Source organism: Austrofundulus limnaeus, unplaced genomic scaffold, assembly GCF_001266775.1.
Source record: "Austrofundulus limnaeus strain Quisiro unplaced genomic scaffold, Austrofundulus_limnaeus-1.0 Scaffold1063, whole genome shotgun sequence".
Taxonomy (NCBI): domain Eukaryota; kingdom Metazoa; phylum Chordata; class Actinopteri; order Cyprinodontiformes; family Rivulidae; genus Austrofundulus; species Austrofundulus limnaeus.
Window position 1 is genome coordinate 1 of NW_013953465.1, and position 13,825 is coordinate 13,825.

General features: G+C 39.5%; 1 protein-coding gene across 3 annotated transcripts in view; it reads left to right on the forward strand.

Moving 5' to 3' along the window:
• The first annotated feature begins 581 nt into the window (after nucleotides 1-581).
• LOC106533964 (cyclin-dependent kinase 17) overlaps nucleotides 582-13,825 on the forward strand; it is a 43,645-nt gene continuing 30,401 nt past the window's right edge. For 2 of the 3 annotated variants that reach the window (XM_014030448.1, XM_014030449.1), the window contains exon 1: nucleotides 596-914. The gene's annotated coding sequence lies outside the window, so the exon portion shown is untranslated. Of the gene's footprint in view, nucleotides 915-13,825 lie in introns of all 3 variants that reach the window. The other variant, XM_014030447.1, reaches the window with a different exon arrangement.

Here is a 13,825-nt window from a genome sequence, read left to right on the forward strand (position 1 = left end):
GTTGCCGCCATGTGATTGGCTGATTAGAAATTAAGTGTTAACCAGCAGTTGGACAGGTGTACCTAATAAAGTGGCCGGTGAGTGTATATATATATATGAAAAAAATTCTAAAAATGCAAGTACAAACACAATCACAAAGAAAGCAAAATGAACACAGAATAAGTAATAAAGTATTCCAGGGGATAGGCTTCTACAGTAAAAAACATTTAGTACAAAAAACATTGTGATAAAGTAAATATCATCACTGATCTACAGAATTCATATGTTTACAGCTTTTATGTTGAAATAGTGGACAAACGTAGCTCTATGTCCTTAACCAGAACTGGGGGAAAAAGGTGAAAATGATGAAAATTTACATTTATGAATATGAAATGCTCCAAATATGATAATTAGATTAAATTCCAGTCTTCGGTTTGTATAAATATGAAAACTAAAATAATATTCTCTCTTAATATTATATTTTTCTGTGAATTAATAGAGTATAACTTCTTCCAGCAGGGGTCGCTGTGGCACAAAGTTCACCGTTTTCAGCACCTGCCGACAGGGGGCGCTGTTTCCCCGCTTACAGCTCATTAGCTCCGCCGCGGTGGCAGGAGGCACCGTCAACTGAGAGGACTCACAGATCAACTAGTAATCTCCACGGCTGTATTCTGGTCGGACACAAATCGATACAGCGTCCCATTTATTTATTATTTTTTTTTACAGGGATATAAACTTTGAAGGCCATGGCGCCGGACGCTGCCAGCCCGCGGACATAGGCGACACTGCGGAGGAGAAAGTATCGACCACACAGAACCCACAAAGAAGAAAGCAGCTGGTGTGTTTTTTTCACGCTCGGAGGCGAAGACGGCATCCGGCCTGAAGAGAAGCTCCGAGGTCGGGGAGTCGGCTCGGAGCGGAGCTAATCGCTTCTGGTGAGAGTCCGCGCACACGTCTCCAGTCAGCCTGCATGAATTCAGCGCAAAGTTTAGAGGCTCGCTGGCGGACATGTCTCCGCGTCAGTTTCTGTTCAGTTTGTCTTCAGACGTGTGTAGCTCGTTGCCGCTGAACTACTGTCAAAGTAAAGTTGAAGGAGGGTGGTGGTGGGTGATTTCTGGCCCGGTGAGTTCATAGTTAAACATTAGTGTCAGCTTTGTTGTTCCACACCACTGAGAGCTGTACAAACAGTCAGGGAGGCTGTCATTGAATAATAATGTCAGGATCGGGCTGGGTTGTAAAAAAATGAGTGACTGGCTGCTCTGCATATATATCATCTGGCACTGCTGCTACCAAAACATCCAGTGACCCACATTTCACAGATGTTCTGTCTCTTTCTGGATGAACTTGTGGGAGCTGTCAGAGCTCCCCCACAGCCAGGACGAACAGCTTGAACCAGTCTGAGCTGCTGTATGAAGGCCCGGACCAGGAAGGAGCCTGCAGGGCAAAACCCTTGGAGTAAGACTCCTTCAAGTGCCTCAGCAGCTCTCAGTGAATTCCTGAACTGTGGTTTTCCTCCTGCAGGGGATCCACCTGAGTCAGAGCTTTGCAGCTTCGCTCAAAGGAGGACCAGCTTGTGATCAGGACTCTCATCAGACATGATCAGTGCTGACTTTACTTCCCACCACTCAGAGAGTTAGGACAGCCCCTAAAAACCCAAATGATTTCTTCTTATCTTGTGGGTTGAAATGCTGGGTATCTGCATTGATCATGTAGAAGAAAAATACCCAGAATCCCATTTGTCACCTAGTTTTTTTACATCATGTTTGAGAGATTGTCCGCATATAATTTTGATCTTTTGTTCTACATCAAACAAAGTTGGAATCATAAATACTTTATTAATTTCTAGAGGGAAATCCAGAGTTTTCAAAAGAAGCAACGAATAGAAGATAGCAACTGAGTAAAGGTACATAAAGTAGATTCAGGATAAAATAAGATACAGAATTGCACACAAAAGATGCTCCCCCCCACAAAGGAACAAAACAAACAAACAAACAGCTTTTTAGCCAACCTTTTAACTGCTATAGATTCTTTGTTTCAATAGACCATGTGAATGTGCAAAGCATCATGGATAAACATAGAGCTTTCTGTAAAAACACCACAGTTGCTGGGGGCGCTACTCTGCGAGCGACTCCTGACACGGCTCCCAGTATGTGCGTCTGAAGATTTTTAACATTTTTAAACTACTTTTTCTTAATATTTTATTGTCATTTTGATCACCAGGATGTTATCAGCAACAGTATTTTATATTTAACAGTTGCTTTTAACAGTCCTTTCTATGTGTTTTTATGGGTAGTTGAGTGCATGGATGCTGTTGTTGGAGTCCTGTCGAAGAAAAATTTCTGTCACCATCTGGGACAGACGATAAAGCTATTCTATTCTATTCTATTCTATTCTATTATAAATTCATCTGGTAAATTTTTGTTGTCAAATAAAACTATTTTTTTGCTCAAACGTGAGAGTTTATTTACATCTTTGAGCGTTAAGTTTGCTTTTTGAGACGGTGTTTAGATCGCAACAACTGCTGGATGTAGTAATATAGTAGGTACCAGTAGGACTTGAAATATAGGACTTGAAATGACTTGAAAATATTTTGAATATCCAGTGGTTTGCTCAGTTCATCTATGTGGGAAAGTGCAGATAAGAGGAATACATTTCAAAATAAACGGAAAGACCAGACAATGAAAGCAGTAATTATACTGGATCAAAGTCATGTTAAAACTAAATTTGTCACAAGTTACAAAATTTATTATTTTTTTGGACGGACAGAAAATAGTTTAGTCTCAGCCAGGTGTTTTCCTATGATGGTAAACTTGGTAGAGTTGGATCAATCGATCAACTTAATTGGTCAATGATTTTAAGTGAGAATGCTCTTCTATGAATTGTTTTTAAGTACAAAAGTTCTTCACGGATTACTAATTTTGTGTTTCTTTTAAGTAATTATTGTTTTGTTAAATGAAAAATTGGACAAATATCAGCCATCAACTGATTTCTAAAGATTCTCATTGGTCTCAGGCCCAATTAAAAACCTGTACAGGTCGACCCTTGCTCTCAGCTCCTGCGTCCTCTTTGCTCGAGTATTCACTATTTTTTTTAAAAACGTTGCTTTCAGATTACTCTTTGTTAGCTCTAGCTTAGCTCTGACACCTCTTGTATTTCCTCCACCCATTTAATCATTATTTAAATACACTGCTCAATTTATGGTTGTAATTAGGTACAAGAACTGGACCGAGTGAACAAAAATCCCTCCTTTTCTTTAAAAGCCCTGCAGAAAACATGAAATATCAGCTGAGACTATTTTAAAAGATTACAAAAAGGTCTGACTTGGATTCAAAATGTAAATAAAGAAAATGGTTTAAGACTTTTTCACAGTGAATCACTTAACTTCATAAATGAATCATGATCTCAGTTATATCTTAGAGACTTGAAACAAATGCAGAGTTTTACATCCATGTCGTGAATCATATTCAAGAAGAAACATTTTATTTTCAGTTTAAACTGGACGACCGTTGAACTTATTTGATTAGATGATGTGGTTTCGTTTTGAGCCATGATCGTCTTTAGAGTCATTTTAGTTTTTTTATTTTCCTCTGAATGTACCAATCAGACAGGACCTACTGAGCCCTGACAGGTAAAATGAGTAATAGTCTTATTACAGCTCAGTGTGCGCCTGGGAAAACCTGCACTCTGACATCCACGTGGAGCTTCCTTTAACTCTGGTAGACCAGGACTGCAGTGGACCACTCAGAACTGACAGAAACCACTCACAGAAGTTTACCTGGCCTCTAAACTTTCCAGGTACTGAACACGATTATATCTGTATGAAACAATCCCAAGTTTCCATCACATCTATGCCCATTCCCTGACTGTTCAGACATGTTTCAACAGTAAAATGGGGCTCTACTGAATATTAGGTCGTAATATAATGGCTGCTTGTTGTCATTGTTTGGACATAATGTACCCAGAACTGTAAACTACAACTTTTAAATAGGGAGGTAACACAATACAGCAATATGTATCGATTAAACAATTAATAATTCGACTACATCAAAGCAAAACAAAAACATCAATCCACATCATCATATGCCCGATGAGGATCAATATATCATCACAGACTTGTGAATTAAACTGAATCAAAACCTTATCATGACAGATTTATTTGTATCAAGAAACATCATGTCATCAAAATAGATATATCGTATTGTCTTAAAGCAGGTGATTTACACCCCTGCATTTAAAAAGACTGTTAAACCAAGCAGTTTATAGTTCTTTACCCCAGCCCTCATCAGTCCATTCATTCCCTGTGACTTTACAAGAATATCAGTTTGTCCCCTGATGGTTTTCACAGACATGGTCTCTTTGCTGTCCACCAAGCATCTTTGCTTCACCATGTGTACAGTTAAGTAACCTGATTGTACCAGTGGTTCCCCCATCCCACACATTGTCCTGGCAGGATGGCACTTACTGCACTTTCCAGGTTACCCTGAAGCCTCCTTCACAACTGAGACTCTCCTTGAAGCTTCCTAATGAACTGATAAATGGTTAATTTAGGTGCAGTCTTACAAGCAACAATATGCTCCCTTGTAAAGCCCATTTAGTGCAAAGCAGTGATGACCATGTGTGTTGGGACCGTGTCACACTACAATATTTAAGACAACTTATGCCAACTTATGAGCATTATGTTATGACTGTTTTATTCATATTGGTAATTTATTTGATCTAATTGTTAGCGTTACAATCCAATCGAATCCATTAGATTTTTTTAAAGTTCCGTCTTCATCTTAAGAGACATCTTTAGTGTTGGACAAACGTTTCAGTGAACATGGCTACCAGAAGGGGAACAATCATTTCAAGCACCACTCTCCCTGTAAAGCATGGGGTCTCGCTACTCATAAGTCAGTCATCATGACAGAGTGACCCTTGTCCTCGTCAACACCTGAGTTAATGAGAGGATCTCTGAATTATGTCAGCAGATGTGTGGCGGGGCTGATGCACTGGAAGTAGGTTTAGTTTTCATGGCAATGAGGAACTTGACAATTAATTGCCATTCTGAAGTAACCGCCAAAAAATAAGCCAAAGCATCAAACTTTGACAATTAATGCCGTTCTCAAATTACAGCTGAACCTTTAAGCTGAGCTGCAGCAGCTTTGGCTCAGGAAACGTCATTGTTTTTGTGTTTTAGCTGCTAGTGTGTTGTGTTTGTTCTGTTCATTCAGCCAGTATTAAACTGTGTGTCATTATCAGCAAAAACAAGCATATCTGACCTGATCAGTTCATACCAGGGTCCAAAGATTTAGTCTTCTTAAGAAATTATGTGGAAAATAAAGAGAATGTGTCAAAAATAGAAGAATAAAATGGTCTGATCAAAGCATTAAGTTGTATATTAAAGAGTGCTTGGTACTGTAGATAAAAAATCAATATTAGCACGGTGAGGGCACAAAGTAAGGTTAAATCCTTAACTTTCTGTTCGTGTTTCTTAGTAAGTGAATGAAAAAGCACCTTCTTACACTTCCTGTGTGCAGTTTTACCACAACAGGCTGAGTTCTCTCACTGAGTGCTGGTAAAGGAGCACTTTTTCCAGGCTGCGTCCGTGTTAAGCTCGCAGTACCCTTGGGGTTCGTGGTGGTACCCTGATGGTTAGGGTGAGGCGCATTCGGAGGACGGTGTGGCCGTGTGTGTGTGTGTGTGTGTGTGTGTGTGTGTGTGTGTGTGTGTGTGTGTTTATGTGTGTGCTCACTTCATATTAGAGATGACAAGAACCGCTCGGTCCGGTCCAATAAAAAATTTCTGTTAGCGAGAGTCATCCCCAACATTTCATTGTAAAGTTCTTCTGATCCACTAATAGAAGAACTAGCTTCTCCTTTAGAGTATTAGCTTTGTTGCTAACTTTGCAAAAACAATGGCAACTAGCTAAGACCACCAAATAGCTAASTAACAGCTAAAACTAGCTTTAGCTTAGCTAAACATTTTGGTGGGCATGGTTGCTAAAAACTAATGGTGGAACAGATAAGTTTTTTTCTTCTAACTTTGGAAACCATTAGCAGAATGATTAGATTCCACTAAATTAGCTTCCACTAATTTTAAGTCCACTAAGAAAATTCGCAAATATAAAACTTGACCCCGAATAAAAAAAAAAAAGCTATCTGCTCTTATGAGCAGTGCTGGATGTTTGTGTAGCATGTAGCATCTTTAGCGGCTAAACTTCAAATTAAGAGCATTAAAAATAAATAAAAAAGCACTTAGCTAGTGGTGGGCAGCACTAATCCAATTATTAGTTGCACTAACCCTAAAGCACTAACTCAAATATTTAGGTCCCCTAATTCTAAAGCACTAATGCACTGAAAAACTTAGCAAAATTCTAAAGCACTAAAATAATCCAGTTGTCACAGGGAACATTCTTCAGTCAACATGAGACAATATTTACTGTGTGCAGGATGTTGTCACTTAGTGCCCTTACTGGGCCAGATGGGAGTCACCTGCAGGCCATATTTGGCCCGCAGGCCTTGAGTTTGACACGATCTTGTAGATAAGCGACACACATATGAACAAAATGTGTGACAACTTTCACCNGTGTGTGTGTGTGTGTGTGTGTGTGTGTGTGTGTGTGTGTGTGTGTGTGTGTTGTTTTGACGTGGGCTCGTTCCCTTGGTGAAGGCCTTGGGGAGATGGCAGTGGCAGGGTAACACGACACGCTGCGAGACAGCTGTAGCCACGCTTTGCTGATCCCCAGAGTCCCAGTGGAGATCAGATGAGGGTCCAGTATGTGAGCGGGTGTGTTGGGGGGGCGTGTGAGCAATGCACATGATTTGACTTTGCTGAAATCAATATTTTACAGGCCTGCGTGGTTTTAGTTTCTTCTGTCTTGTCCAAATACAGCTGTTTACCCAGGCTCTTTATCTGTGTGTGAAGGGGGTGGGGTTATCTACGTAGGAACAAAAATCAAGCCTCCTTAATGTTAATAACAAATATTTTAGATGTTAAATTTCCTAATAAGTGACTGAAAGTGAACGTCCTCTGTTAATGAGGTCATGTTAAAGCTGCGGGCCGAGACAGCTGGTTGAAGGTTAATGTGTCACGTCTCTCTGTGGGGCAGCTGCTGTGTTGCAGGCACCACTCCTGTCTATAGATAGTAGCCATGAATACAAACTCTTCCTCTTTTTCTCTGCTGTATTAACATCGGCACGCCGCTCAGCTCCACCCCGCAAAGACAAACGCTGCCGCTGCTCGCGAGTTTGGCAGCTTCCACTCCCCAATTCTTTTGTCTCTTTCTAATTCGAGTGCATGTGGAATAGTTCAGATCTCCGTCCGGCCTGGAGCCGCTCGGCTGAGAACTTGTTCAACTCCCACAGAAATAACTTACCCGGCAAGTCCGTCCCATCATGTGTGCGCAAATCACAGAGATAGCCGAGGAAAAACGACCGCCTCTCAGCAGGTTGTGCTGGAAGTTTTTGAGCATTTGTTGTTTTATTGTTTTTTTTATTTCAAGATATGCAGACTCACACATGGTGCACTGTGAGCCACTGTTATCATTTGCATTTATGTAATCATGTGCTCTTAAATAATTAATACACACAGTTAAATTTATAACACATTATCTAAATGATTCAGACTTAACTTTCCAATAATATGATTGAAGATCAAGGACTGGTTCTGTGATTAAACAGTTTGAACACAACTTTGTTTTTATTATCTCCTGCTGCTGAAACTAGATTTATATTGTACCAGCCCGTGTTTGTGTTTGTTTGTGTCAGCAAAATATCCCGAGTCACCAGATTTTCATAAAACTAAAATTTACGTCTACAACTGATTACCCTTCAAGGCAACTTGATTCAAGATGGCCGCCACAGTTAGCCAATATTAGCCAACTCAAACATTTCTATAACTCAGTCAGTTGCACAGGTAGGTATTGAGCTAAAACTTGGTGTGGTAGTAGCTGAGCATCATCCCCATTATATAATTCAAGTAATAACATGTCTCATGAGATATCTCACTTTATTTTAAAGGTTTGAACAAAAAGGCTAACTAGCCAACATATTTAAAGATGAGCTTAGTTAAAAACTCTAGTGTGAAAAGCAATAGATCCCCAAAAAATGTTAATAAATAAAACAATTTCACTTTTTTCTGTCATCTTCAAAACATTTCAGCTACAGAATAGACATCTAGTTTAGTTTTTTAATTTTATTTTTGGGATGATTTTCCATGTCCTGGATGACTGAAATTTGTGGTTTTGCTCTATATGCTTGCAAAATGATGGAAAATCCATGTAAATTGCAGACAATCCTTACAACTTGAAATGTATACATTGTAGACCCCCAGCGGGAAGAAACCCAATGCTGCAGCAGGAGGAGCTTCCCTAGAGCTCGGCACGGTGTGTCTCTGGGCTTTGAAAGATGTGTGAGAAAACTAACGCAGAACAACCATAAGACTGCACATTGTCTGGTCAGCTTCGCAAAGAGTACAACCCCTGGCAAAAAGTATGGAATCACCAGTCTTGGATGAGAACTCAGTCAGACATTTCATTCTGTAAAACAAACTCGGATCAAAAACATGATACAATAATAAGGTCATTCCAAAGTGCAACTTGTTGACTTTCAGGAACACTCAAAGAAATCACTCWATTCTGAGGAAAAAAAGTATGGAATCACTCAAATTGGAGGTAGAAAATAAGGACACACCCAGTCAATTTCCTTTCCCTAAATGGACACCTGGCTCAGATTAGATCTGCTCGTTAGTCTGCAGTTAAAATCACCAGCAGTCATGACACCTTGGAGGGCTGCTGGACGAAGTGGAGTGGCAAGAACCATGGCTCCAACAAGAGAAATGTCTCTTGAAACAAAAGAGAGGATTGTGAAACTTCTTGAAGAAGGTAACTCTTCACGCATGGTTCCTAAAGATGTGGGCTGTTCACAGTCAGCTGTATCCAAGATATGGACCAAATACAAACAGCATGGAATGGTTGTTAAAGCCAAGCGTACTGGTAGACCAAGAAAGACATCAAAGCGTCAAGACAAATAACTTAAGGCCATTTGTCTTGAAAATACAGGAAAGCTAAAAGAAAACTATCATTGACACCTAAACAAAAAAGAACAAGACTGCAATGGGCTAAGGAGAGGCAATCATGGACTGGATGAAAGTTATCTTCAGTGATGAGTCAAGAATCTGCATTGGACAAGGTGATGATGCTGGAACTTTTGTTTGGTGCCGTTCCACTGAGATTTACGAAGAGGACTGCCTGAAGGAAACAACCAAATTTCCACAGTCCTTGATGATATGGGGCTGCATGTCAGGCAAAGGCACTGGGGAGATGACTGTGGTTAATTCTTCTATCAATGCACAAGTTTACATTGACATTTTGGACAGTTTTCACATCYCTTCAATTGAACAGATGTTTGGAGGTGATGAAATAATTTTCCAAGATGACAATACATCGTGCCATAGGGCAAAAACAGTGAAGGCAGTCCTTGGAGAAAGACCAGTATAGTCCAGATCTCAACCCAGTTGAAAACCTGTGGTGGAAATTGAAAAAAATGGTCCACAAGAAGGCTCTGACCTGCAAAGCTGATCTGGCAACTGCTATCAAAGAGAGTTGGCACCAAATTGATGAAGAATTCTGTTTGTCACTCATCAAGTCCATGCCTCAGAGACTGCAAGCCGTTATAAAAGCCAAAGGTGGTGCAACTAAATACTAGTGATGTAGTTTGAATGGTCTTTTGTTTATCTGTTTTTCATGATTCCATACTTTTTTCCTCAGAATTGAGTGATTCCATATTTTTTCCCCCCTGTGCTTGGTCAAGTAACATTCACTGACTTCCACATTTTCTCTTAATTTCTTTGAGAGTTCCTGAAAGCCAACAAGTTTCACTTTGGAATGACCTTATTATTGTATCATGTTTTTGATCTGAGTTTGTTTAACAGAATGAAATGTCTGAATGAGTGCTCATCCAAGACTGATGATTCCATACTTTTTGCCAGGGGTTGTATGTTCAGGCCTTAAAACATTGCACCCAGCTTGCCTGCTGGTGCCAGTGTATGGCAGCCTCACCTCTATCAGTCTGCCTCAAGGCAGCTGTGGCTACAATGTAGCTTACCACTATCGGTGTGTGGATGGGTGAATGATTGAAGTAAAGCTCTTTGGAGTCCGTAGGGACTTAATGAAGTGCTATACAAGTTCAAGCCTTTTTTCCATTTCCCATTAGAGTTGTGACAAAGACGTCTGCGAGCTGTTTCAGTTTCAGTTTAATGCAAATCCTGATGTGCCTCTGCCACCATCCTGCCACCGGGCCTGAGCAGCTGTAGACAGCCTCAGGCCTGTTGTTGACTTTAATCACTGAAGGAGCTGCTGCTGTGAAGAAGAGCATGAATGAGCAGGGAGGGGGTAAGCTAATTGTCTCTGCCTCTGATGCTAATGTTCAGCTCAGATCGGGCGACTCCAGTCAGGTTCACACCTAGGATGTTATCTGCACAATGAGCTTTAATAGTCACTGTTTTATATCTTAAACACCTCTGATTATATGTTTATTTACAGCTCTTTTACATTGACAGCTTTGTGAACTGTTATTGTGTGTTTTAGGCCTTGTTAGTGTGAGTAGTCTTTTGATGTTTTTGAAAACGTTACATTTACACAGTAATGCTGTGATTATAACTGCTGTTCACATGAGATTACAAAAAAGTTTGAACCTGGTTCAATTTTCATAGCAGGTTGCTAGCTTGCATTAAAACTTTTGCATTTCAATGCATTTCTTTGGATTGACAGTATTTGTAGAATGTGTGAAATGTGTCTCTGCTGACCTAAGAGATGGTGTAGCACATTGTTTTCTTTAGTTCTGAGTCAGAAGCTGCGACACATTGAAAAGAGAGAGCAGCACAAACAGCTCTCTGCTACAGTTACTGGTTGGACTTTTGCTGATCATCTTCTGCAAGTGTAGAAACACTATCGACTGCAGCCATCCAGAGTGCACATACAGTTTCACACCGATGCCGGGTATTTACAAAACTTTACACTCAGAGAAAACAATGGTAAATGGACTATACTTTTATAGCGCTTTTCTATCCATCCAGGACACTCAAAGCACTTCACACTACAATCTGTGTCCTCATTTACCCATTCACACAGCACTCTATTAGGTCTCCACAAAGCTAACATGTACAATCAACTATGGAGATTAATCAATGCCAATCACATTCATACACTGATGGGACACACATCAGAGGCATTAGGGGTGAAGTTTCTTGCCCAAGGATACAACAACTGAGACAGCTGGACGGGGGATCAAACTGGTGACCTTCCAGTTCCAGGACGACTCCCCTAACCACTCTGCCACAGCCGCCCCAATGGTGTTGTTATGTACACAAACAGCCAAATCGCAACAGAAATGTTCCTGTTTCATTTAAAAATAGCATCGAATAAACTGGACTTTAGCTACAAACAAATGTTCTTAGAAATGGTTTCACAAAACTTGATTTGTCCTTTGGAATTTAATTAGATTGTGGGGAAAAGTCCATTGGGTTGATATATTGGGTACAATATACTACTACATATACAATATCTACTGTTTGCTAGGTAAAATATATTGATCTGTATGTCCACATTTATATCGACAAAGTTTATCTGCCACAAGTTGAGCTGGTCTTTCATTCCAGAAGCCCATTATTGTTATCTGAAGGAGGTTTTGTGTTGAAGTTGTGCCAGTTTTGTTCATTTTCAACTTTTATGTGGTGATGGAGACAATTAGCAGTGATTTCTTTTTAATAACAAAGCTTAGTCCGCCTAACTCGTTTGAAGTATTTCACATTCTGTTTTTGTGTGAGCTTACAAAACTAACATTGATGGCAGCAATAAAAATTTCCATCATTCGTGACTGTTGGCTGCCAGTAATTTTTCTTGCAGCGTCGCATGTTGCAATTTAAAAAGCTTTTTAAGAACCAGTTGCGTAAAGCCATTAATCAAACCAAAATGTCAAGCATCCTCTTGTTGCAGTTACTCAAATCTGATTTTTTTTCCTCCTCGGTGTAATTATTGGTTATAAAAAAGGTTACTCAATGCATCAAAAATTTATTGTCATTGGAAAATTAATATAAGAAAGATCTGATTGGATTTCAACAACTGGTGGGTTATATTTCCAAGTGTCATACTTTTACCAATAAATATTTTCCTAATCAGATGTTTCTTTTAATGCATTAAAACCCCACAACTGACTTAGATGATGGAGTTGGAGAGTTAAGATTGCTTTAAGATTTTAAGAGAGAGGAACAACAGAAACAGAAGTTTAGTCAAATAGTCAACAGTCATTGTGTTTTGCATATGTTACCAGCACTGTGCAGGACTAGGTTTAGGTTTTGGATTGAAGAAAAGTTTAAAAGATTTCACAAAGTGTACTATCAAACTGATTTATATAGAATAGAATGCAATAGTTTTTTTTGTCATTGCACAGGCCTGTACAACAAAATTACACATAGAAAAAGACATGGAGGACAACAGCAATATATATAGTATATAACAAACATAACTAAATATAAAGTAGATGGCCCATGGGTAGAAACTGATTTCAGAGGTCAGCAGGCTGAGCAGGTGGTGACCAGGAAAGGATGGTGGTGGTTTTTGAAGATCCTCTTTACCCCAGAGAGACAGTGGCTGCTGGCGATATTGTCGAGGATGGGGAAAGGACAGTCCCTGCAGCCTCTTCTCGTCAGCAGTGGAGTCAGCGTACCACAGTGATGGCGTCTGCTAGCATGCTCCCTATGATAGAAGGTTACCAGCATCCTCTCCAAGTTGTTCCACCCGACTACCCCCAGGAAGTAGAGCTGCTGCTGGGCCTTCTTAACCACCGCTGTGGTGTTCACCGACCAGGAGAGGGTTTATTTGGATATAAAGTACCTCAAAGTTATACTTCAGTAAAAGTACAAGTATCTTACCAGGAAATTACTTTGATAAAAGTTTTCTCTAAGAATATTACTTAAGTAAAAATCCTAAAGTACCCAACATTTACTGTACTTAAGTATCAAAAGTAAATTTTTGATATAAAATGTACTTAAATGTTAAAAGTAAAAGTTTTGAGTAAAAGTAAGTACCAGAAGCTCAAAATAAGTGTTAATAGCAACAACAAAAATAAGCTGTTTGGCAGAGAAGATTTGGCTAATTTTTCATGTGCGCAACCCACAATCAGCTCTACTGCTCATCCCACAAATGCATGTTCCCTACAAATGTAGCACTATTTAAAATGGGAATTAACAGGCTTTCCAATGATTTATTACCAAGAAACATTGTTACAACAAAGAAATAATCTACCAAACACAAATGTCCTTATTATTTGTGCTAAGTTTATATTATAGCCATTTTGTGACTCCCACCTTAATTTGGGTTGACTCCAGAGGTTAATCAGTTGTAGAAGTACATTTTATTCTAGAAATATTTATTAAACTCTGTCCAGTCGTTGATGGGATATTTTGCTAACAGGCATAGGGTTGGGCATAATCGTATCGTGTGCAATTAATCATCAGAAAAATGTTAATAGATTATTTTTTGGCACTTGAAGATTAATACGATTAATGCCACCAGTCAGAGTCCACTCGGTGCTCCTCTCCGCTTCGAATACAAAGAACATTAAAAAAAAGGTTATGTAATTTATTTATCTATCAACACAATTTCAAATTTGATGACACAATTTGGAACAGATTTTTACAAAGAACAAATTGTTCCCACTAAATTGGTCATTTGACTAGAACATAAGGGTATCCAGGGACTCCAGGGTAGGGGTGGGCGTATCGATATAAGTACTTGATACTATCGATACCAAGATGGTACTTGGTATCGAATCGATAACGGCGTAATGGAATTGATGCTTTGCTTTGT